General features: G+C 41.6%; 1 long non-coding RNA gene across 6 annotated transcripts; it reads right to left on the bottom strand.

Moving 5' to 3' along the window:
• Positions 1-819: 819 nt before the first annotated feature.
• Positions 820-24,411, bottom strand: LOC137462252 (uncharacterized). 6 transcript variants are annotated; one of them, XR_010993631.1, is made up of 6 exons: positions 24,007-24,386; positions 23,686-23,761; positions 23,069-23,215; positions 22,670-22,866; positions 12,728-18,053; positions 820-12,614 (listed from the first exon to the last, which is right to left on the bottom strand). It is a non-coding gene; the product is annotated as an uncharacterized lncRNA (long non-coding RNA). The 6 variants fall into 6 exon arrangements; XR_010993634.1 differs by having other exon boundaries at positions 820-12,863; XR_010993632.1 differs by lacking the exons at positions 820-12,614; positions 12,728-18,053 and adding an exon at positions 21,698-21,891.
• Between the last annotated feature and the right edge of the window lie 152 nt (positions 24,412-24,563).

Here is a 24,563-nt window from a genome sequence, read left to right as displayed (position 1 = left end):
TGCAACAAATTAACTTCGGAGTTTTGGAAACACAGATGGTATTTGTTGCACTTTCCCAAAGGGCTACATTTGCTCCAGAGAAAGCAGAGCTTTTAACTATTCTGTTATTTTTAGGAGTTTGTTCATCCCCACAATTTCCACTTCACTAAGAAGAGAGAAAATCTGATTTGCCGTTTATCTGCTACCAAGCAGGCAGATTAAACAATTCACTTTGTCACTCGCGCTGTGTTTCTGCCGCCTCAGGCACTTAATTCTAAAACTCGGTATGTCTGTAAGGCGAGCCATGGAGATTCTGTGCTCGACGGGGAGGTCTCAGCGTTCGGTACGAGCCGGGCAGGCAGAAATCCCCCGGCGCTGTCTCTGCGCTTTGGCCCGGCCCGCGCAGGTGGCCCGGACCGCCAGGAGGGGGCGGTCCTGGATTTGGGAAAACAAGCGGGAAACATTTCATAGTAGCCTTTGCTGGAGCCCACGTTTATGACTGTCTACATTTTTGGAATTTTCGCCCCCATCGTGCTGTAAGAAATTTAATTTAGGACACTCCCGGGAGGGCAGAGTTCCTGAGACGCTTAAACAGAACGGGCAGTGGAAGGGCAGAGCGTTGCAGCCGGGCCTGCGTCCGTCCCACCTAAACACGGGCATCCAAGCGAGAGGGCTAACTTGGAAGCCAGTTTGTCTTTGCTTCCCTCTAGAGTCGATGGATAGACCTGGCTCCTCCGAATTGCGATTCAGCACATACAGCTGTTAGAAGCATCTCTCAGTTCACCATCCCCTGCTCCCAGGGGAAAAATAATCAAATTTTGCAGGCAATGAAACACAACATGTTTTTTGTAAATTCTTTATTGTGATGCTTAAGTCATTCAAAGTGAACACTGTGAAGTAAATTACTACTTTTTCACTTACTATGTTAAAACACACAGAAGATGGCTTAAAGATGTAACTTGCCAGTGACAAGTTCTGTTAAGAAGTAAGAGAAATATTCTTGTGGCAGAACTGTCATTGATTGACTGGTAAAACATGCAAATTAATTCAGGGAGGAATTCAGACACCTTTCAAGTGACAAATTCTTACTGCAAGTGGATCAAATTCTTCTCTCCTGAACGACACATTTGACTGAAGAGTGTTTATAATAAGCAAATGGCGAGTTTGAGATAAATATGAGGACAGAGCAGCAAACTGCTCCTGCTTGGCAGAGCAGCAGGACTTCCCTCTGCACCCTGCAGATTCCTTTGCCATCTGGAATTCCTCTGGCCTTCCTGATTTGACACTTTCCTTGCTGTTTCTGGGACCAGGGAACACACATGTTAAATGTTAATCTTTTACGACTCAGTTCCTGCATATGGCTTTAGGATTCACTCTTGTCCACAATCCTAAAGGTGTTCAGCAGCTCAGTGAAATTGGTTTCTACTGCCCAGAAAACTTGTAAAGTCTTGATGGATGCCTACCTGCATGTGAAGGCACCTAAAATCCTTTCACAATCTGGTCCCTGCTTTGGCCACTAGCTGTTTGATTCCTCCAGCTGACTGATGACAGTGAAAAAGCAGGATTCAAATCAGGTTTAAATCTGCAGACAGCCTGACTGCAGTATCTTGCATCGCTCAACTGATGGTCTTTTTCTGCAGGTCCACGATTTCTTTTCATCTGAGATTTTTCCACCTGTTATAGCTTATCTTCTTTTGTTATTTTTCCTACTGAACAAATAAAGAGAACAGCTCTGCTAACTTAGAGTCATCTTTAGTGACATCCTCAAGGATGGCATCCCTCAAATCTTAAGCCAGAGATGCAATGCAGTAATCTGCGTGGATTGGAAAGAGAACAAGCTACCCCCAGAACTGCTCCCAAAACCATCACCATCTCCCTCTTCCTCTCTTGGGAAGTTACACAGCAGTGGCTCTGAGAATGGCTGCAAGAACACAACCTGCAAGTTCCAGTCAGCAAGAACAGGGGGAGATCATCAGAAGGTAAACACAGCACTGAGCCAGTTCAGAAATACTGTATTAGTGGAGCCTACAGTACAGATTTGGTTACAACCAACTTTGGGGGATCACACCAGAGAATGGGAATTCGTGGGCAAAGGGCCACTGCAAAGAAACAGTCATTCTGGACTTACAAGCATATCCCAACTTGCACAGAATATTCCAGACTTGCTGCATCTATCCTCTGGCTACCAAGATGGTGAGTTCATGGTTCCACATGGTTGCTCTCAAGGCCTCTTGAGGGTTTGCACAGCAGCCTCCTTGTAGGTTCAGAGTTTCTTCCTACAGGCGGCACAGCTCCAGGGGGAAGGGGGGTTTCCAAGACATTCTTGTGCTAGCCTTAGTACCATGTCTTCTTTGCAATGATTGATGTTCACACAATACTTAGCACTGTTGTCCTTTGTGGAGATGTAAATTGCAAACCATTATTCACTTGCCAGAAAGCACTTCCTTCATATTGCATGTGACCCACGGTAGCACATACAGACACAAACCTTCTTCCCAAGGCAACTGGCAAGCAGTACTACATCCTCATCCTATTGTCACTGACCTGTCCAGTTGTATCTTACACTCGTGAAACACCTTTACAGACGTTTGCAGCTACGCAGATACATCTCTGCTGTATCTCTCCTGCAAAACTGGATGGCTCTTCTGATGTGTTGATGAGCAGTGTGTGGTGTATCAGGAAACAGAGTGAACTGCTCAGCAGAAAGGGGCTGCACACTTCCACACCAGGCAGCTCCCACACCTCCCAGCTGTAGCACACAGATTCCACAGGACCAAAGGCATCCCATGTCCCAAGGCCTCATTTCTTGTGGTGTCAGATCTCATTGTGTCCTACTGCAGAATAAACTGAAGCACTGCTCGTGTAGACATGACCCTTGAGGTGGGTGCTTTCCTGTCTGATAGTCACTTTGTGGTTAAGGTAAGTGTGTGACTGCCACCCAAAGCAAGAAAGCTGCACTTGGGCAAAATGACAGTGGTAACTCAAAGAGGAAGTGGTCAGTATTTGCTCATAACATCTGCAGAGCTTATTTTCTCTTTGTTGCCTATATCAGGAAAATCTATTACAGTAGTTAGGAGAGGGAAATATTTTTTCTGTTTCTAAGCATGTGAATCACATTCCCCACTGGCAAAAGCTGCCCAGTACATTGAGTTCAGTGATGTATAGAGCCTGCAACTGTACACTGCACCAGGAGCAAAATGTGTGGCAGTACAGGAGCCTGGGAAAGGGCTTAGCAGGACGAACCTGGGCTAGCTAAGCCCCAGCTAGATCCTGCTTTGGGTAAGCCTTTGTTTTCTTTTTAAAAAAGGTAAATTGCACCAGTATTTAATTTTCTTTTTTTACAAATGAGAAGTTTGGTGTTTTGAGGATGTGGCCAACTTCTGATGTATAATGTTTTGATGATGAGTGCAACCATTTGGGATCTGATAGAGATGGATGGAGAGAGGGGGATGTGTCTTCCAGTGGTAGGTATGGTGTCATACCCTACTCTTTTCCAGGGAAGCAGGGGAATGTGGGTCTGAACAGAACAAAACCTGGCTTCAGTGACATATCAGGACTGCCCACATTTCCTGGCTGGTTTTGAAAGTTCTTGTAGCTTATGTGTAGCCACGCTGGAATAGCATTTGATGGAGCTTCTGCATGTTTGTGTCAAATGAGCTCAAGATAAATGTCAGCTCATGACAAGGATGAGTCTTTAATTTACTTTTTAACTTTGAAGCTAGTGGAAAAGACCTTTAAGGGATATTGGCAATTAACAAATTTATGTTAAAGCATTTTACTTCTAAAGCATCATCTCTAAAGAAGCACCAAGTTAAAGGAAGAGGGTTTTTTTTCTTTTCTCTTTTCCTGGTCATTTCTGAGCATTTATAGTATTCTTTCAGCTTCCACTGTTTCCTCCTTAACTTTATTTTTACTTTTTTTGTTCCTATGGTACGAGTCTGTGACAGTAAGTATAGAACATAGCTAGGGGAATCTAAGTTCACAGGGAATGCCAAATCAATTTCATATTTCATACTGAAGTCCTCCTTTAGCACTTCCTTGCCAATGTTTTACAGCTATAAACCTGCCAGTCTTCACACCACAGTAATCTTATCATATACCCTTAGGAATACTTTTGCCTAGTGACCATAAAACCTTCCTTGCATGAACCTTGACATACATTGCCACAGATCTAGAAAGGATAAGAAACTTCCCAAATTTTCATTTGAAAAATTTCTTTTTCTGCTTGTCTGTAAAGATCAAGTACACAAAAGCATGAGACCCTAGCCTCCAGCCTTTAGAGGACCTGGGGAAGTTTTGGATGCCAGAAATCTTATACCAAGGTGAAGCTACTACCTTTGCAATTACTTTCTATTCCCATAAGGTACCTTCAGCTTTGTCCTTTCAGAGGAAAAAAGCCTCTCTTGGTCCCTCTTCCTAGAGATTGTTCCAGAGAGAATGAATGTTTAGACTTCTCTCTGACAAGTCTTCAAATCTGGCAGTTGGAAATGTGGAAAGGGCAGCCACCAGCACAACTATCATCAGAGGGTCACAGCAGAGCAGCTTCCAGCCCTGAGCATTGGCATGCGGTAGAAGATAACAGAGTGAAGTTGAGGCCAGAACTACCCAGTCTTATCTGCAGTAGCAGAGAGGACTCTCTGGCTCACTACTTGGGTGGCAGGACAACCTTAGTGGGAGAGGTCCAAGAAAAAGATGTACATGCTTCAAGCAAACCCTGGGAGAAATTGTAATACCTCAGCCCAACAGACCAATCACAAAAAGCCTGTTTATGTGCCTGAGTTTATGGGCACCTGAGCATCATCTGTATCCAAACTTCTACTACCACCCTTGTCCAGAGATGCAGCCACCTTGCCAAACTGAGCAGCTCCATGCTTTCTTCCCACCTAAGATAGCAGCAACTGTGGCAACTTTCATTTCAACACACACAGGTTTGTATAACAGCCTAGATCCTGGGGCTCTTGCTCTGGAAATAAGCCACCCCTTTAACTTTCTTCTCAACTGAAAAAACTACATCAACAGTACCAATGACTGTAAGTCAGTAGGCTAAGGCTACAAAATCAGGTGGGAAGGGAACAAAGTTCATCTCTTTTTGTAACTACATCAGTGCAAGTCCAAGAGTGATGTATCTAGGAGGAGAGGAAATGTAATGGAGCCATTCTGTAGTCCATAAATTAGGAATTTATCTAAGTGTAATCTCAAAGCAAAAGAGGTGTGGTTGTCACTGAGGTGGCAGTGTAATCTCAAGGCAAAAGAGGTAGTCTTATGGAACTAATCCGATAAGAATATATAAAGTCTTCAGTGACCAGAGTTCACCAGCTCCTGACCTGAGTTCATTTTTCATTGACTGTAACCCCCTCCTGTTGCTTGTGCACTCTGCTCACAGCCCACTGTAACCATTTCAAGAACAGGTAATGAAAATTTTCAGATTATTAAAAACAAAGGCTGAGGCCAGATGTAAAATGAGCAAATATATTTTCTAGGTCACATTGATCTTCATTTGCAATTCTCAAATCTTAAAAATAAAATTCCTGAGAACTTATCTCCAAAAAACTGTAATTAAGGAGGAAAAATCTAAATGGCTTGTTATGGGGAAAATACTTAAAACCTCCTTTATGGAGCACTGTTGTATCTCTGGAATTTGGATGGTGTATTTCTTGCAAAAAAAGACTTACTTTCTCAGTGAGAAATCCTCTCCCAACCTGTACCTCTGTGGCAGCAACATTCTTGAGCTGCTCCATTCATTCTCATTCGTGTGCTACTGATGAGTATGGAAAAGAGAAAAGGAGGCACAACAGACTTTCATCTTTTTTAGTCCCTGCCTGACAACATAAAATTATGAACACTGTCAGACCTTATTCTTCCTGATAGCCTCAGGGTAATTCTGAAAGACTTTACAGTCCGCTTTTTGAACTTCTGCAATCATCTATGTTTTATTTTCTTTTAAAAATAGCGAGTGGGAAATGAGTTGTCCTGTTTTGATTTCATCCTGCCTGTTGTTTTTGAGGGAGGAGGCTCCCTTCTGAGGGAGGGGGGTGCAAAGTGTGAGCTCTGAAACTGCCACTGCCTCTGTGGAGTGGAAGGACTGAGATCCAGGGAACCCTTGGAACATGCAGAATGCTCTCTGTGAGGGTATTTAATGCAACATTGAGTGCTTATAGTGCTCAGAACAGCAGGTGTGCTTTTCAAACACAGGCTTCTGAAGTACAAGGTTTACAGGTAATGCAGTAGTAACACTGCCTGCCTGTTACTTGCTCTGAAATTCTCAATTGCAGTTAGTATGTGTCTTGGAAAAATTCATTCTAGCTGAGACTGGGGTGTCAGATAAGGGACGTGTTGCTCCAGTGCTGTGAGTCAGAGGCTCTCTTATTCTTTATTTGAGGCAGTTGGAGCACAGACAATGAAAGCTGTATCTATGACAGCTCCCTAATTGAAGTGCCAGGCTTATTGTGCTGCCTGTAAAGTCATAGGAAAGAACCTCCCCAGGTTTCTTTCTCTTTCCCTTTTTTTTTTTTTTAATACAGACATGTTTGAACCAAGGCATTCCTGCTTCTCATAGCTGCCAGCTCCTGAGCACAAGATTCAATGTTTTTCTTTTACTTGCTATAAAATGCTTAATCAAAGCCTTTGTGCTCTGGTATAGCTGTTTCATTATTTATTAATCTAAAAATATGAATTACTGAACTTCAGCCTTGGCAGATAAGTGAAATTGGAATGAACTTTCAGCTCTTTGGTTTCAGAAGGTGAGTAAATCTCTGGTGGAGTTTGCGCACATGGTTGGAATAGTTCCCCTCGTTTACCCTGGCACAGCTCCACCAACTGCTGCTGCACTGCCCCGATTCACACTTTCAGCAGCAGGGAGTTAGAAACTCAGGGGTCTAAGACAGCTGTAACTTTTTCAAATTACTTGTCCAGCTTGCCTTTTAAAACAGAAAATTTAAAAACATACATGAAAAGAATGGTTATTTTTCTCCTTGGCTATTAGGGGTGACTTGACTAGAGCGAAAGAGGAAGGAGCTGTAAGTGGCACACTGAAGATGACCCTGGAAGATGAAATTAAATAACTGTATAAATATCCTTTGCCTCTTGAACCAAGTCACACACAGGATTTCTCATGTCTTTTACACAATGCCCTAGCAATAAGGAGCTCCTTTTAACCTTGTTTCCTTAGGAAATGTAGCATGTATGTTCACACCATCTACCCATTATGTCTCCCCAGCCTTCCTCCTGTCCCCTGCCACTTGTCCACCTCCTGGCATGTGACAGAGAAAGTCCAAAAGTGATAACTGGCAGCTGTGTCCGGGAGCGAAGAATGCCGAGCCTCCCCAGCTGGGCAAAGGGAACAGCACCCACTGGAGGAGGGACTCCATCGAGTGGAGCTGCACCAGGATGCCTTCAGTCTGCCAGAGGGGATGCCCAGGCACCTGGAGACATCGCAGGAAGTAGCAATGGCACTGGGGTGCAGGAAGGAAATGGGAGGGTAAGAGGATGTGGAAGAGAAATCCATAGGAAACCAGCTTCTGTGAGCTTCACTGCACACAGCAGTGGAGCCTGGCACCAGATAGGTGCTAAACTAAAGAAAATCCCTTAAATAGGCAGATGTGCTCTTTCCAAAGTATCTGCTGGTAAAAAAAAAAAATGAAGCCAGTTAAGTTAATCTTCCATGTTAGCATCCAGCAGTACAGCTCACCCTGATTTACCAGTCTGTTTAATTACAGTCAGCAATGTAAAGCTGGCATTTTATAATTTAGGATGGTTGATTCAAGTGTTGTTTGACATACTGTCTGCTTTTAAAAACCAGGGAACACGAAAGTGTCTGCTCGCCTTTGGAAAAGGAAATAAATATTAACTTATCTGCACAATGTGTGAGCAGATCTAGCCCTGTTGCAGGAAACTCATTAATCTCACATGGAAAATAAATAAACCAGGAGAGAAAAGGATGGGTGGGATTTCAACTTCCTCTATTTCCGTAAATCGTTATTTTATATGAACAAGAGCATGCCAAAGGTTTTAAAGTACTGCAAAGAACAAATAACTTCATTGAATCTTTTAAAAGATTATTGAATCTTTTCAAGATTGAATATTTTCATTGTATAACTTCATTGAATCTTTTAAAAGATCCCAGTAGTGGGGTAATTTAGGGTGGCATTGGGAAAACTCACCTGTTAAATACTGCCTAATAGTTCTTGCTATTAGACCACATTTTCCATTGCGGATGCTATTGTCCATCTTCAGCCACCAGGGCTCACATTTTCCATGGCAGGTGTCTGCCTAAGGCTGGATACGTGTGATGCATGTGTGCTTGTACCAAGAATTGTCTCAGACTGTATATAAAAATTTCAGGCAAAATGCTTTTGCTCTTCAACAAGTATAAGTTTCCCTCACATTAAGAAGAATGGCAACCTCATCTTTAGACAGTCCCAAATGCCCCATACTTCAGAGGAAAAGTATTAAATTTGGCAGGAGTGCTTTAGCCACCCTGGAAATCCAACTCAGCCTGGATTAATTATGAGCCTTATCAAGATCAGTTTGGTCTTGATAGAGTTTCATAGCTTGATGTTTCAAAGATCCTGCCTTCAGTGATTCTGTGCTAGTCTGGGGCTGACTGAGATGGATTTCCTTAGCAAGTTTCCCATTTACTACTTCGGACCCTGTTGCTGCTTTGGGGAAACCCAGAAGAAATAATCACCCAGGCTGGAGAGGGAGAGGTGTCTGGACAGAGAGTATGGGGCAAGGGAAGAAGGTTAGGATGAGAAGCCAAAGAGGGTGATATAGCACAGCTGGTGCAAGACAGGAATTTAGCAAAAGAGATGCTGGATAGAAGAAAGTGATCAGAGGGTCTGTGGCCACTGTACCCACAGTCAATGACCAACACGTGTGCCATAGGGTAAGATAGAGGTAGTTTTCTTTGCTGACAGGATCAGCTGACAAAATCTCACAGGAGCACTGACAGAGCATTTAGAATAACACAGTTTTGAGAGCCACAGAAAGCATGGTTCAAGCCCAGTTTCAGTCATGGAAGAGTTGGACTTTCAAGGTATAGCCATATTAAAAAAAATAAATTGGGAAATGGTGACTGGCCCTTTTCTTCCATAAAAACATGACTCTGCACCTGAAAACAGCCACTTGGTCAGTGGTGCTCTTGCTCTTTCATCACAGGTGGGACATATTGTTCCTCAATGCCTTGGAAATTCAAATACTCACTGAGATGCCTTTAATATAGCTTTAAATGTTGGCCTTTCCCAAAGACAGACATCTGTGACCAGAGTAGCCAGTGCTTCCACAACCATCCATGTATTCATCATAAATCTCCAGCATTCTAGATCTGCTCTTACATAATTTGCAAAATTAGAAAGAGGAAAAACACAGTGTGCACTGAGTGACCACCAGTTCCCTCTCTGAGCCCAGTGGTTTATTCTCTGATCACTAAAGCAGTTTAAAACTGAGTTATTTGTATGGCATTCACTGCCAAGAGGCACCTGTTCCTTCAGATTAAACCAAATTCTTTAGTAATCTGTGATTGTTAATACTAGTAATTTCTAACCTCAAAATATTGCTATAAATCTCCTCTTTCAGGTTTTATGACAGCCAGATCGTTATGTGCTAAGGACCCCAAAAGCCATTCACCACAATCCAGAGCTATATTTCTATAAAGATGTAAAGCTTAGAAAAGCAGGTTTAGAATATCTATGAGAAACGGAGAACTTTTAATTTAAGCTAAGAACTAGTGAGAATGCCAATTTACGGTCATGGGATGGGTGTGCCACTGATTCAGACAAATGTCTTCCTGATATGAATAGAGGCTGGAAAAGCAAATGAAAGCCAAGTGTGAAAGAGATGCAGCCAGCCTTAGGGGAGTGCAGGAACATCTGCAATCAAATTAAAATAGCATATGACCACAAGAGAGTTTTTTTACAGTATGTATTTGGCAGAGCAGGCAGGGGGTAGTTGAAATGCTGGTTTGGAAGGCAAATACACAAAATTCAAATCTGAATTCATAAACTTTTGTTGTGTTAGATGGGAGACAGGAATTAAATTTCAGGGATGCAGGTTGGGGGACATTGGGACAGCACACGGTGGAAAGGAAAGGAGGGCACAAGTTATAAGTAATGGCTAATCCCTGTTTCACACTGGACAAAGAAATAGCAATGGCACAACACTCTATACACCAAGTGTCTGTACTGTGATTCCCCCATTTTCTATCCATAAAGAATTTTGATGGGAGCTTTTATAGCAGTTTGCATGCTGACAGACATTGCTCTCTCCCCTGAACAGATTCCCTGACAACTAATAAGAGCTCACCTCTTGTAGTTTTTCAGTGTGGAGTCACCACTTTTGATTTCTTTCTTCTCTCAGCTGCCCATTTTCACAAAATTAAACTCACCTCTGAGTCAATTCAAATATGTTTGAGACCTGACTTAGTTCTAATTCAAACTTGTAACTTCTAATTCAAACAAATCAAATAATTATTGGGGAGACATGGAGATCTAAGCCTTGACTCTTTAGAAACTAAGCAGAAAGGAAAAAAAAAAAAAAACAAGCAGAGAAAAAAAAGGGAAGAAAAAAACTAAAGAAACTAAACATTAAAAGATCTCTTAATATTTTCTATGTACTGAGAATCTGAATTGGGTTAACCCAAGTACATCAAAGGCTAGAAGTCATTAGGATACCTTCAGATGTCTCTGCGAAATCCTCCTCTGCACAGCTATTTCAAAAGCTTCAGCACAGTGGAGGTTCTGCAGCTGTGAGTGCAGTCCCTACACACAGTCCTGTGCCCGGCATTTGTTTCCTGCATGCTGGTGGGAGTGGAACTGCAAGAAGTAGTTTTGAAGTCTGAAGTACTGCAAACAGTGAATCATGGCTTCAATGGATCATCTGTCTGAAGGCCCTGTCTCAGCAATTTGTAGCTGTTTCTGACACCAGTGGATCATTACGAGCTTCTGCTGCAATGAAAGCTACCTCCCCAAAATACCACACCAGTCAGCCTAAACTCGCATGCTTGGATTTTGCAAAAAGGAGTCTTCTCCTTCATGCTTGGATATACAGCATGAGCATGTATTATTCTCTGGATGTAGTCTAAACTAGGTGATATGGTTTCATTTATCAATTATTTTGGGGCAGGGAAAGATTTTAAGTTACTTACATAGCTGTTTGTATAGGACTTACACTGGAATTAAGTTTTCTGCCTTTAATTTACATATTAAGAAATTAACTGAAATGAACTATACTTGTTTTTGATCTCTCTCTCGAGGATCTCTGTGAACAATACATGATAGATGCACTGTGCTGGGACCCACAACAGAAGAACTGGAACTTTTACTCAGGGGTGTATAACCCTTTGATTCAGGCATAAATGTTTTCTTATTTATTAAAAGTTGGCCAAGGGAAATCAAGAAATCTGGAGAAGAAATTATGCATGTTTCTGATCATCTTGGTATATGCCTGAGGAACAAACTACTATTCCTCAAATAAAAATGAGTAATTAAGAGTTATGCTTTGTGACTCCAAAATTTGAGAAAAAAATTCACATGGTGTCTAATTAATGTCTATGTAAGTACTTTCATGTCTTTTCTCAGGAGAAAGATATTTATAGCCACATACAAAAACAAGAAAAAGACCTAAGGGAACACAAACAAAACCCCACCACCCAGCACCTTAACTGCAGCATCTGCAAGCCAGCAGTCATGGAATACTTGATGAAGTGCTTAAGGCTAGGAAGGCTGATAATGAGATTTCTTTTAAGTTCACAGTGCTGCATATTAAAGAGACATTGCCAACCTGATTCTGAAAGGAAATAATATTACATATCACAAACAGGCTGGGTTGTTTTTTTTTAATAAAAGAGTCCTTTTCATTATCCTTTGCTGGTGTCTAGAAAGACAAACAGGTTTAGTAAGCAGTATACTTGGTCCACAAGTTTTCCCCTCAATATTTTTGCATTTTATTTGTGTATTTAGTAACACTGCAGTTCTGATGCTGTCTGGAGAGTGCTCCAGAGAAAAGATTGGTTCTGAGTTCCCACTCAATCAGGGGGCAAAAAACTGGAACTCCCCAAGATAATACCTTACATAGAATATACTAAAAGCCACCTGCAGACCGTGACACAGACTGCACACAAAGTGCTGACACATGTACAGCATAAACAACCTGGAACCAGATAGTCCCACCTCTCTCTCTGGTCTGTTCAGTGGTAGAAACTACCACATTATTTGCTGCAAGATTATTATCATTGTGGTATTTCCAGAACTACACATGAATCATTAAGTTGAAGAAAAGTCAATCACTTACTTTGTATACTTTCCAGATATTTTTTATAAAATCAAATAATATTTTCGGGTGCAGAAGCCTTTTATAGAGGGACTGTAATGTTTCTTATAAAAAAGCATATGTGTAGTCCCATGCTTATCCCAACATAATTGCTTCCAGGAGTTTGTCTGCAAAAATGTCCTTGAACCCTTTCTGTTGGCCTTTCTCATTCTAAATGGCAGTGAAATGGTAATGCCAGCGTGCTCCATCTGCCTGCATGGACTAGTCCACATTAACTTCCTTGTTTGAATTATTTCCTATAATTTTTTCTCAGCACCCACTGTGAGGAGAAAGACTGTGAGCTGCCAAACAGGTAGAACACATAAATGGATCTGTATTCAGAAAAAAAAAATATATTCCAACAGTATTACTATTACACAATCAACCACTAAAACTTGACAAAGCTAAATTTGTAATACTAACTTTTAGCATAGTTTTCACTTACAACACTGCATATTTGTTTTTTGGGCCTGGTGTGGGTATGACAAAATTTCTGAACCAAAAGTATCTGTTGTCTGCCAGACCCTTGTTCCCATTGTTGCAGAAGATGGAAAATGAATGGTGAATGATGCCACAGGCGACTGCATGAAGAAATAGGATTGGTTTACAATGATGGTAGCAGAAGTCTGTCACTGGGGGAATGGAATCTGCTTCTGCAAGAAGGTTTCAGCAGACAAGTTCTTATTGTGCTACTCCTTAGTTTCATATCCTTTGTTTTGGGTGCTGACTTCATATAGGTTATGAAGTCAGTCATTTGATTTGTAGACATGCTGAAGATAACTATAGCTGAGGATGCAGAAACTGCTTTGAACATACAAAGTGATATATAGCATTAGGTATTACCAGGAAAAGAAAAGGAAAAAGATCATAAAAATCACAAACTGATATTAGGGGATATTTTTAATCTACTTTAGTATGAAGGTTTTACAATGTAATGCTGTAAGTGCTACAGAAACTGGAAAAGAAGTGTTATCCATGTCTGTTCATCTCCACACCCATCTGATGCTGCAGGGCTGGATGCCCACAATGTGGTAAAAAGCTACTGAAGACAAAGGTGCTACTTCAACAGCACTGTTCAGTGCTCTCCTGAGCTGCAGCCACCAATGCCTGGAGCCAGCTCTCCTGGCAGGACAGGTGCCATCCATGGCATGCCCTGGTAAGGTCTCATGAGGGACACTTTGTCAGATTTCCAGCTGGAACAAAACATCAACACCATCCCAATCACTATATTAAAAAGTATTGTCAAGAGAATGAAAGAAATGGTAGCTGACTTCAGCTCACAGTAAGCACTGGTACCATCTTACCAGGGTTAGATCAGCCCATGGATGAAGCCTTCAGTCTCAAAGAGTATCAGTGGCAACTGAGGTGTTACTCTGTGGTAAACATTTTCAGTGGGCTGTGTGCAATAAAAACACCCCTGGACCTCCAGAGAGTGATTCCTATAGTGGTCTGTGCTAACACCAGCCTTATTAAACATATTTGGTCATCACATACCTAAATGGCTCATAGACTCTTAAATGCTGATGGAACCTGGTTGATCTTAAGTGACAGTAGATTGGCTCCACCTAAATGATGTTGCTGCAGAGACAAATGAAGACCAGCACCATGCATGGGCCTGTGTGCCACCTGTGTGGCATTACAACCTTCTGCACACAGAAACCTGGAGACAGCTAGAGTTTTCATTAAACACAACCCGGAGTAAGAGGATCAACCTACCTTGAACACTCACAGTTATGCCCATACACCTTGGTCAGAGAAGGAAGATCAGGAGCTATTTCCAAAATAAGTGTGAGAATATATTCGAGAAAGCTGTGCTAAGTACAAAAATCATCATCTGCTATTCATTTGATGAATACTAGAATGCATTTAATCTACAGCAGATTTCACCATTTTTATCTCGCCATAATTAATATGATTGATAGTTTAAAATAATTAAAAGCCATATTGTTACTTGAGGTAGCCAGATCCTCTGCTCCTGTTTTCTGGAGTCAGAATGAAGCCAACAGCCTGACCACCAAGTGGTGGCAAGCAGAGAGCAAGTAAAAATAGCATTAGAAAATCTAGAGGGTCCACCCTGGAAAAGATGCACAGACAGCATGTGACATTCTTGACTTGCCCTGCCTGCAGTGTCACTTCAAGGAATGCCCACAGTCAGCAAACCTACCCACCATGGGTTCCCACATCCCTGCTAGAGCCGGTTGAGTGGGCATGGCGTGGTCCCCTCTGGCAGTGGCCAGTTCAGCGTGCAAGTAGTGCAAGGGTGGGTCCTGTGTCCAAACAAGGCAGCTGCTCGTGTCCTGGGCTTCTTCTTGTATTCTCAGAGTGTACACTTACAGGTCTTTGGTAAATAGATGATACTTTGGCTACTTTTTGTTTTGTTGCAATTGTTGCCTTATTTGTTTCATTCCCCAGCATTCATTAAAAACAAGCCCTTGTGTTCAAACTCCAAGCCAAGCCTTTATTCCACATCTCCTTGCCCAGTTTTTCTGAATTCCCTCCTGACTCTTTGTCCTGGCTCTCTCTCATCTGGGACTGCTCACTATGTCCACTTGGCAATGCCACCCCCATCTACTAGTTTCTAGGCCCAGTGTCTTTCCTGGGACTGCATTCTCAGAACATCTCCCCTCTTCATAGCAACTTCCCTATCAGTTTCCTTTTCTTGTGCCTCAGTTTCTTGAGTAGTTTTTTTTTCCCCTACCTTGCATTTACCTCTTCAGCCTACAACCCCAATATTTTTATGGATCTTCAGTCTCTGCCAATTGTCATTTCCTCCAGTGGCTTCACAACAATATCTCTGTCCTGCCAATCCTGAGCTTTTGCCCTCTCTGCAAGTCCCAGTTTTCACCCCACATGCTCCTACTTCCAGTTCAGCCTGCTGGTTTTCCACAGGAAGGCCTCAGATCTCTCTCTTGCACTGCTTGCCTCTGAATCAGGCGGTTTCTTCCTTCACATTGCCTAGATGCCAACAGAGAGGTCACTGAAAGTGCAGCAAAGTGTCCCTGCTCTCCATTCATTGCTTGGGTCCAGCTCAGCATGTGGCAGCTGGAAACAACCATTATTGGGAAATTCTGTCTCCATCATATAATCCTGGGCTGCACCATGTGTAGTGGCTTTGTCCTGAGAGTGCATGCCCAGGCCAGGAGCTGAGAGGGGCTGGAGAGCCTTATTTGAACTGTGGGAATGATGCACAAACAGGACTGTAACTGTAAAAGTCAGAAGCTTGCTCTGGGACAACCTTAACCCTTAAGCAGTAGCAAATCTCTCCATAAACTGGGATTTGAAATATCCTAAAATTTGGGCAAATGAGAGTAGATTTTTTTGGGGCCATGAAAAAGCATCTGACAAAGGCCTCCATTGCTCAATTTCAAAAAAACTTTCTCCATAAAAAGTTTATTTTTTTTCCATCGAAAACCAATACACCCTTCCTAAATTTAATTTCAGAAATTACTAAACCCTTTGGTTGATATTTTCCCCAGGCAAGAAAAATACCCACGTGATGCAGACAACCAGTATCGACTTTTCAAGTGTGAATCAGGGTAGCCTGGCACAAACAGATGAAAGCTGGGTCCTGCACTGGAAATGTCAAACCCTGTGTAACAGGCTGTATGGGCTCTTTAAAAACTCGGCAGAGCAGCTCACCCTACCTTGTGCATGTGTTGGGAATCAGCTGAAGGGCTGATTCCCATCAAGCAGATTTAAATAGGTTTCCAGCTTAGGGAGAGAAATGGATGCTTGTCTCTTAGGAGAGCTGTTCCTTCCTCCCATTCCTCCCTTATATGTGCACATACATACACTGAAAAAAACCAAGAGCGGAATGGGGATAAAGGTATTCTCCAGGCAGGAAAGACCAATCCCCTGTAGAGACAGAGCAGCATTTCTGGCAGATCTGGACAGTACTAGAGTTTAAGTGAGTTGAAAATAAAAGACTTATAATCAGATTTTGCACTAGATTGGCTGGCTTGCGCTGGCAGGCAACAAGCACAGCCAGCCTGCTTACAATTCACTCTAGATGAGATAAGCAAAAATAGAAACCAAAGAGCCACAATCTGTCATCCAGCCTAGGGAGGTAAAAATATTGACTTGAAAAGACCACCACTCTCACACAAAGTGACAGCTCTAAGTTGCAGCCACTTGCCTTTCTCTCAGTTAGATTCAGAAAGCACTAATCTTCCACTTGCAGAAATAGTAGAGCTCACAATTCAGCCTTCTCCAGGGCAGGCAGAGAGGAGTGTGAGCACAGAGGAGTGTGGCATTCACCAGCTCTGGTCAGACTCATGGTCCCTATTTCTGCTGATCCTGAGTGGCTTATGGTCCTGTTAGTCTAAATCGCCTTTCACAAGGCAGGAGCTTGTGCCCAAGCATACAGGAGGAGTTCTAGGAAGGCTGAGAAGCAACGACTGCTTCACTCTCTTCCCAGGATGGAAGAACAGTTTGCCAGTGGATTTATCCAGAAAACACACTTCTTTCTGCATGTGAGCTTTGCTGCAGCCTGAACTCAAAGCATCTCTGCTTCTACTTAGGAAGAGGTAAATCTGAGACCAATCTCACTACTTACTGCCTGCAAGGAATTTGCCTGTGCTTGAGTCATCCAGAGACAATGAATGAGCACAGATCTAAAATATCTGGCACTTATCAGGAAGCTTCAAATCTTATGCTGTTGAGGCAATCCTGATATTAAGTGTAGGTTTTACCATACCTTGTTAGGTGCAAGAGAAAGGCGTAGATCTTGCTGGGTCCTGCAGGAAAATTTATGCTAAATTCGGGTGTCTTTCCTGGTATCTGGAGGAGTACATGGCTCTCAGGCTTTGTCAGTAATGACAAAGTCTAATAAAGAGTAGTTTAACTATCTGATAGAGAACAAGTATGCTTAATAATGACTGGTAATAGCTGGACAGATAATGAGCATCTTTCATCTTACATTACTTATCAATAATAGGTACTCCTTTTTCAGTCTAGAAAAGTCTCTCTAAATGCACAAGTAAATGCACAAGTGCTGGTTGTTCATCTCAGGCACTGTGGCTTCTCTTCTGTTATTCCCCAATTTGCAGCCACATACATAGCAACGTCTGTGAACTGGGAGGACAAGGTTAGCTCCACAGCAACCCCTCTGGAATAGACTATTTGCCAGAAGCACTCATCATCAGTTGCCCCATGAGAAAATTTTAAACTCAAAACATGCCACAAGTGTATGCTAATTTAGGAAAAATTGCATCTGGCTCCCTCATCTTTATTAGTTAATGTGCTTTTGCAGAACTGCAGTTGCATATTTACTGTTAGTCTTGGTGTCATGTCTGTACCTGAGCAGTGGCCTCTTTTCTAATGCATTTCCTAAAAGTTTAGCTCAATACTTCAGCTGTACATGCTGATAATTTAGGATATGCTAAAGGGAGATCTGTTTTCTGTTCAGTTCCATGCACTGCCCAAAGGGAATGGAGTAGCAAACTCTGCTCCCTGCTTTAGCGCTGGGGAGGATTAGACAGGGCTTTGTGGAGAAAATGTACGCAAATGAGATCAGGCAATTAGATAGCAAATTAAAATGAAATGGTAACTGTTTATCTGACTATATTCTATTTTTCTTCATACTTCTGCTTGCCATTCAAAAACACAGTGGACCCCACTTCCCAGCTTCTGACTTTGATCTCTGAGCATCAGACTTCTCTTCAGTCTGTGAAGGGAAGACTAAAATGCAGATGCAGGATCACACTCACGGAACAGCACATTCTTGGCTTGCAGCCACATCCAAATTCATTAATAATAGTAGTTTTCTGTAACTGCCAGGAAAGATAAAGAAAGCAGTGACATTTTAACTATCTTGTGATGCAAACAGTCCACCCTCCCAGGAGTTCAGCAAAGTAAAGTGGAAGCTTAATTAGGGATGATACATTCTAAACTTTGCATTCATTATGTCTTTAATTCTTTCACAACTTCTCCACAAATCCTGAAGTTCTTTTGTAAGAAACTTTAGCATCAGCAGTAAACTCATAAAGTTTTGAAGTATTGCAAACAACTGTATATTTTCTCCTCTCCAAATACCATTTTAAAATATAATATTAACATTAAGGAAGTATGAAGGACATGTCTGCTTTTGGTACAGTGCAGTTTGGTGGTGGCAGGAGGCTTGTTAAGTAAATCCAAACCATTAAACAATATTAAATGATACCAGTAGGTGTGTCAGGGATCAGGAGGTGGCAGCAAAACTCTGAGGAGAAGTTTGGTTTCTGCATGTCAATAATGGAAGTATTTTAACTGCAAGCCAGGACTGATAAAGCATGTAAAATTCTAGTAAAAAAACCAAGGGATGGCCACTGATCATGCATTGAGGAATGGTGTGAAAATCCATTGAAATTTGTGAATTGAAAACAAGCCACCATTAAACCTGAAATAGTCTTAATAATTAATGTAAAAAATGTAACTTTTCAGAGCAGGAAGACTCCAAGTTGTCTGACAGAACTTCTCAAGCTGGATGGAGTAGCATCAATGGATGTTTTGCAAAGCTCAGCAAATTGGACAGGAGTCTCATGATTGGTCAAGATTTTATTTATATATATATATATAGATATATATGTATATAAACTGAATGGCAGAAAGGATATCAATGTTTGCAGTAAGGAAAACTTTAACACTGAGCAAGAACAAGACATAATTGGAGTAGGGACATAATTGACCTTCATTATTTATCAAAATTGCATGAATATTCAAAACAGCTTATGCACAACAAAGACATCCATGGTAAGCTCACCAAGCATGCAGAATAAAAGGGTCAGATCTGCATATGTGTGTACTTCTATGACAGCTGGATCCTCAGCAGCAATTATCATATACTAGAAACCCTAAAGTCGTTGCCACAGAAAAACACTGGCTTCTGGCTGAGTACACTGAAGGTTAGTACTAAGACAAAGGTTTGAGATCATAGAAGAGCAAACTTAGCTCACTCAGAGCTCAGGTGGGAGGGATAAAGGAGTTAGTGAGCACTGGGAATTTTTTCAAGAATGTTCTCCTAGAAGCACAAAATGGTCATCCCCTTTGGAGGCAAGGAAAGCAGGTGGAGCAAGAGACCCCCTTGGCTTAACTGAGAGCTTCTGTGTTTGCTCAAAACTAAAAGAGACATATACCAGAAATGGAAGTGAATGAATACTCATTGAGAACTACCAGTCTGTGCAGAGATGCAGTCAGAAAAGCAAAAGCTTGAGTTGAAATGGGCCAGAGATGTCAAAAACCACAAGGAAGGGTTCTTCAGGTATGTAATCAACAAGCAGAAACAGAAGGGAAATACTGGCCCATTGTTAAACAGGAGAGGTGAATTACTCACCAGCAACACTTAAAAGGCTCAAGGCTTTCTTCAGCTCTCTTTACCAGCACTACTGAGCCCCAGGCCTTGGGAACAAAAGTCCATATTGATGCAAACACAAACCCACCACCAGTGAATGAAGAGTTGGTAGCTGAACTCTACAGAAACTTGACCCCTACAAATCAACGGAGCTTGACAATATCCACCCAAGGGTGTTAGGAGCTGGTTCATGTTGTTATGAGGCCATTCTCCTCAAGCTTTGAGAAGTTGTGGAGACTGAGGGGCAACCCAGAAGACTAATGTCACACCCATCTATACAAATGGCTTAAAGGAGGCTCCAGGAAATTATAGGCCCATCAGTTTTACTTCAGTCTCTGAGAAAATTATGGAATGAATCCTTCTGGGGCTATCAGATGAAGGATGTGGTTAGGAAAAGCCAACGTGGGTTCACCAAGGGTAAATCGTGTTTGACAACCTGATCACCTTCTACAACAATGTAACCTGTTCAGCTGATGTGGGATGAGGGGTGGACATTATCTAGGTGCCTTTCTCCAAGGCTCTCCATACAGTTCCCATCAGGTTCCTCCAAGAGAATTGAGGTGTTATGGTCTAGACGAGGGTCCACATGGTGGGGAGCTGGCTGACAGGCTGCACCCAGAGCAGGGTGACAAACAGCTCCTTTTCAAACTGGCAACCTGCCACAAGTGGGGCCTCCCAGAGATCAATATTGGGCCCAGCACTGTTTAATATCTTGAAAAGCAATCTGGATGATGGGGTCAAGCACATCCTGATGAAGTTTGCTTCCCCTAAACTGAGTGGGAGACTGGACACTTTGGGATGAAAAGCCACCCTGCAGGAAGACCTGGATAGGCTGGAAGAGTGAGCTACCAAGAATATTATGAAGTTAACAAGGACAAGAGTAAGGTCTTGCACCTGGGAAAGTGTAATCCATGAGTGCAGCACAGGTTGGGGTCTACTGGCTGCTGGAGAGAAGCTCTGCAGGAAGGAACCTGGCCCAGGTGGACAAGCAGTTGAATATGAGTGCACAGTCTGCTGCCATGGCAAAGAATCCAACAGGATCCTGGGCTGAATCAACAAGGGCATCAACAGCAGAGATAAAGATGTCATTATCCTGCTCTATTCAGCACTTGCCAGACTACACCTGGAATAGTGAATTCAGTTTTAGCCCCTGCTTCACAAAAAATAAGCGGGCAGCTGGAGAGGCTCCAGAGAAGGGCCACAAAGATGATCCAAGGGTTCAAAGCCTGCCATGTGAGGCAAGGCTTGAGAGAACTGAGGTTGCTCAGCCTTGAGATAAGAAGGCTCAGGGGAGACCTGATGGAGGTAATGGTTCTAGTATTTAAGGGGTGGCTACAAAGAAGATGGAGAGTCAATTTTTAAAATGAGACACATGGAAAAGTCAAAGGGTAATGAGTACAAGTTACATCTGCAGAAATTCCAGTTGGACACAAGAGAAATATTTTTCACACGAACAACCAACCACTGAAATAATCTCCCCAAAAAAAGTGGTGGATTTCCCAAATTTGGACACTTTTAAGATTAGTCTGGGCAGTATGCTGGACCATCTGGTCTGGATGATGCTTTTGCCAAGAAAGATTAGACCAGAAAATTCTTCAGGTCCCTTCCAAACTAGTATTCCGTGACTAACATTATAGACAGAAAAATTTTACAAGGTGAAGGAAAAAAAATGATGTATTTTGAGACTTTTATAAATATAATGAAAGAAGTTAAATTACCTTATGAGCAGCTAGAAAAATTTCTCAACCTAAACCAACAAAAATAATGTTCAACATATTTCAATATTTATTTATACTGCTGTATTCAAGCTCCACTTGCCCTACACAAGCATGACAGATTTCTACTGCATCAGTCAGAAATCTAAAATCTCCAGACCAGTTTTTTTGCTTTAACAGACTAGGATGTTGCTACAAGTTGCATCTGTAATAGGAAGACCAGGCGAATAATGTGTACACATAAATATGCATGTTCTTTCAATAAAATAATTTGCATAATTCATTTACTATACCTAGATAGCAATACTTCAGAGTATTGCTGAACAAAAAAAAAAAAAAAATCAGAAGGTTTTGCAATTATAATAGGAAAAAGTGAGAAAACAAACTAAATATGCCTTTAATAAATGAAACCATTTTAACATATTTTCCAGTATCCTTGATTTGCAATGACTGAAACATTATATTTTCCAGTATCCTCAGTTTGAAATGACTGAAACAGATATTTTGCTGGTTCCAGTTCCATTCAGCCAGTCCTTTGTGCTACCCACAAGCCTGTCTGCTGGAAAACTATGAAGATGAAACAGCAACACAAAAGAATAAGCAAGTATTTTAAATGCAACAGAAAAAAAATGTCTATGACTATTTATTTCACTTGTACCAACAATGTTGGAATTTGAGATGAAAAATAGAATAATATTGTTTATACCCATATCAGAGAAAAATCAAGGAAATAAACTTGGCTGGAGACAGCTGTCATAAGTGTTTTTGGAGCAAATGAAATAGATGTGATTGAAAAAAAAAAACCCAGCCAACCTGTTTTCTAGAAAATTTTCTAAATAAGCTAGTCGGGTAAACTCTTCAGTAAATGTAATGAACCACAAACTGTGTGCCACAACCCGGAGAACACAGCTTGAATGCTGGGAACAGAGTGGGAGACACCTGAGATGGCTCTGTTAAATTATGCAAGAATCTCAGCTATGCACAGCAGAAGTGTCAGTGTCAGGAGGTGAATAACACCAAAGCAGTTTCTAAACACGTACAACTAAACATATTTGAAGCGGGAGTTCTCAAATTGTCCCACAGGGCTGGCCACACTTTGAAGAGAAACTGGCTCAGTTTTACTTCCCATTAATGATCATATAATATCTTTGTGCCAAATACAGCAATTGCCTGCATGGAAAAATAATTTTAGGAAAGTATTTAATATGTTTTTAACTGCCTTGTAAAAACAACTTAGCAACTGAAAAGAGAGATGCCAACACCTTGTGATGGGCTAAATCTTTAGAAGAAACCAGGAAGATTCTGTGGGTGGAATGTGTACAGTGATACACAGACATTGTACCACTTGAGGTATCTTTCTACTGTTGCATCTCCCTGAGAGAGATGTAGGATGCTGCCTTTGCAGATTTCCAACCATGTCAGCAAGATGGAAGAAAATACCCCAGACATATCAGTCATATCTAAAGTGCTTTGGGGACCAGTGTGTCTCAACAGCTTCTGAAGTGTCTTATTTCTTCCTGCCATTTTCCACCAGAAATACCTCTGGGAAGAAATGAAAAGGAGTAAGTCATCTAACCTGCCTAAATTTACCTCCTTAACCATCTTTTTCTAGCCTGGCTTGTAGACTTTCAGACTTGGACTGATTTAATGATTTTGAGATGCTTAGTTCTTAACCAAAGTCGTGTTGAAAAATGTTCTTTGAGGATGGCTTGGAAAAGCCCCTGGGTTTGGAAAAAGCACTGACCTGTGGAAAGTTCTTCCTTGTCTCCTTAGTTTCATCACGTTTGCTGTTACTGAGTATTCAGCTTACAGGAGTTGTTTTGCTTTGGATTTGTGCAGAAAATGCCCTTTTTCAAGACTAATAGAGGGCTCAACTCACTCTTGCCAAACCCTACAATAGGAAAGGAAGGATAATACATGGATGAGCACAATGGCAATTCATCTTTCTGGCTGGAAGTTGTGTTTTGGAGTTTTGTTGCTTAGTGTCTGTCAGCACTTTCATCCTGGGGAATTTAAATTTCTCCAACAACAGCCTGACCACAACTAAAAGTTTGCGTATAAATTATCAGAACTCAGAACTATTTATCTTTTAAATTAATTTTCCAAATGGAGTAAGTCTTAAGATATGAAAAAGTACCTGGGTGCTGAGCATAACAAGAAGGAAATTATTGGCTTGGCATTTGTTTAATTTTGTGAAACATTTCTTTAAAAGGACAGTGGGATGAATATCTAAAATGTGATCTCAGAACCCACAAAAAAAAGTGTATTCATCCAGGAACTGAGCTACATTTGATGTGTCTAGCTTTTCTAGGCACTGTAATTACTCTACTGGCTTTGAGAATAACTTTTTCAAAAACCAACCATGTATGTTCAACAGGTTTCCTTTCAGGAATGCTTCTGCTGCTGATGGATCACAAAAGGAAGGACCATATCCTGTCTTTGAAGATACGGATAAAAGGGAAGTAATTGTTAATGATTTGCTCATCTCAACAAAAAATGACTGACAACATAATGAAATCCTGTAATCATGTAGTGTGTCAAATACTGTAATTTTAAACTGAATAGGAACAAATGTCAAAGGAAGCTGAATGAGAGTAGTTGCATTATACACTACAGAACCATATGTCTAGTAATAAAAGATGAGAGGAAACTGTAAGAAACTAGTCTTCTGGAACTGCTTACATATTGCAATGAATTTTTGGCACAATTAAGCACTTCATTCAAAACGCTGATTGAAGACAATGCTGAAAGGCCTCTCTCAGTGCAGGAGAATTGCAGCTGTCCAAAACCACCTGTAATGACATATTTTGAAGAGATTAGCCAGGAACTAGTATCAGTACAGCATGCTGTAGACTAGGGAGCACTTCTACAGGCTGGCAGTCCAGTGCACTAAAAGCTGAGTTGTGTGGATGTTGGACAGCACTGCTGTAGCAAATATACATATTTATAATACCAGTGTATTCCTTTGCTTGGAAAAGGCTGAAAGAATCCTTGGCATATTTTATATGAAAAGCAAACCCATTAAGAGTAGATTCACCGAACGAGTAAAGTCTTGTTCTTTCACGCACAGGTAGGACTGTAGCCCCTTCTTCTGGGGAAGCCACCCGACTTGCCAGTTTGTCCATCTCCCAACCGCATACCAGTAGCCTTTAACTGCCCTGCTCCTCGCCCTGGCTCCCTGCTGGAGCAGCGCGGTGTCCCCCGGCCGCGCAGCACCGGGAGCACAGCAGAGGTACCCA

Source organism: Anomalospiza imberbis, chromosome 1 (assembly GCF_031753505.1).
Source record: "Anomalospiza imberbis isolate Cuckoo-Finch-1a 21T00152 chromosome 1, ASM3175350v1, whole genome shotgun sequence".
In the NCBI taxonomy this organism is placed as follows: domain Eukaryota; kingdom Metazoa; phylum Chordata; class Aves; order Passeriformes; family Viduidae; genus Anomalospiza; species Anomalospiza imberbis.
The sequence above is the reverse complement of the archived record's forward strand: the minus strand, read 5'-3'. Positions and strand labels throughout refer to the sequence as shown.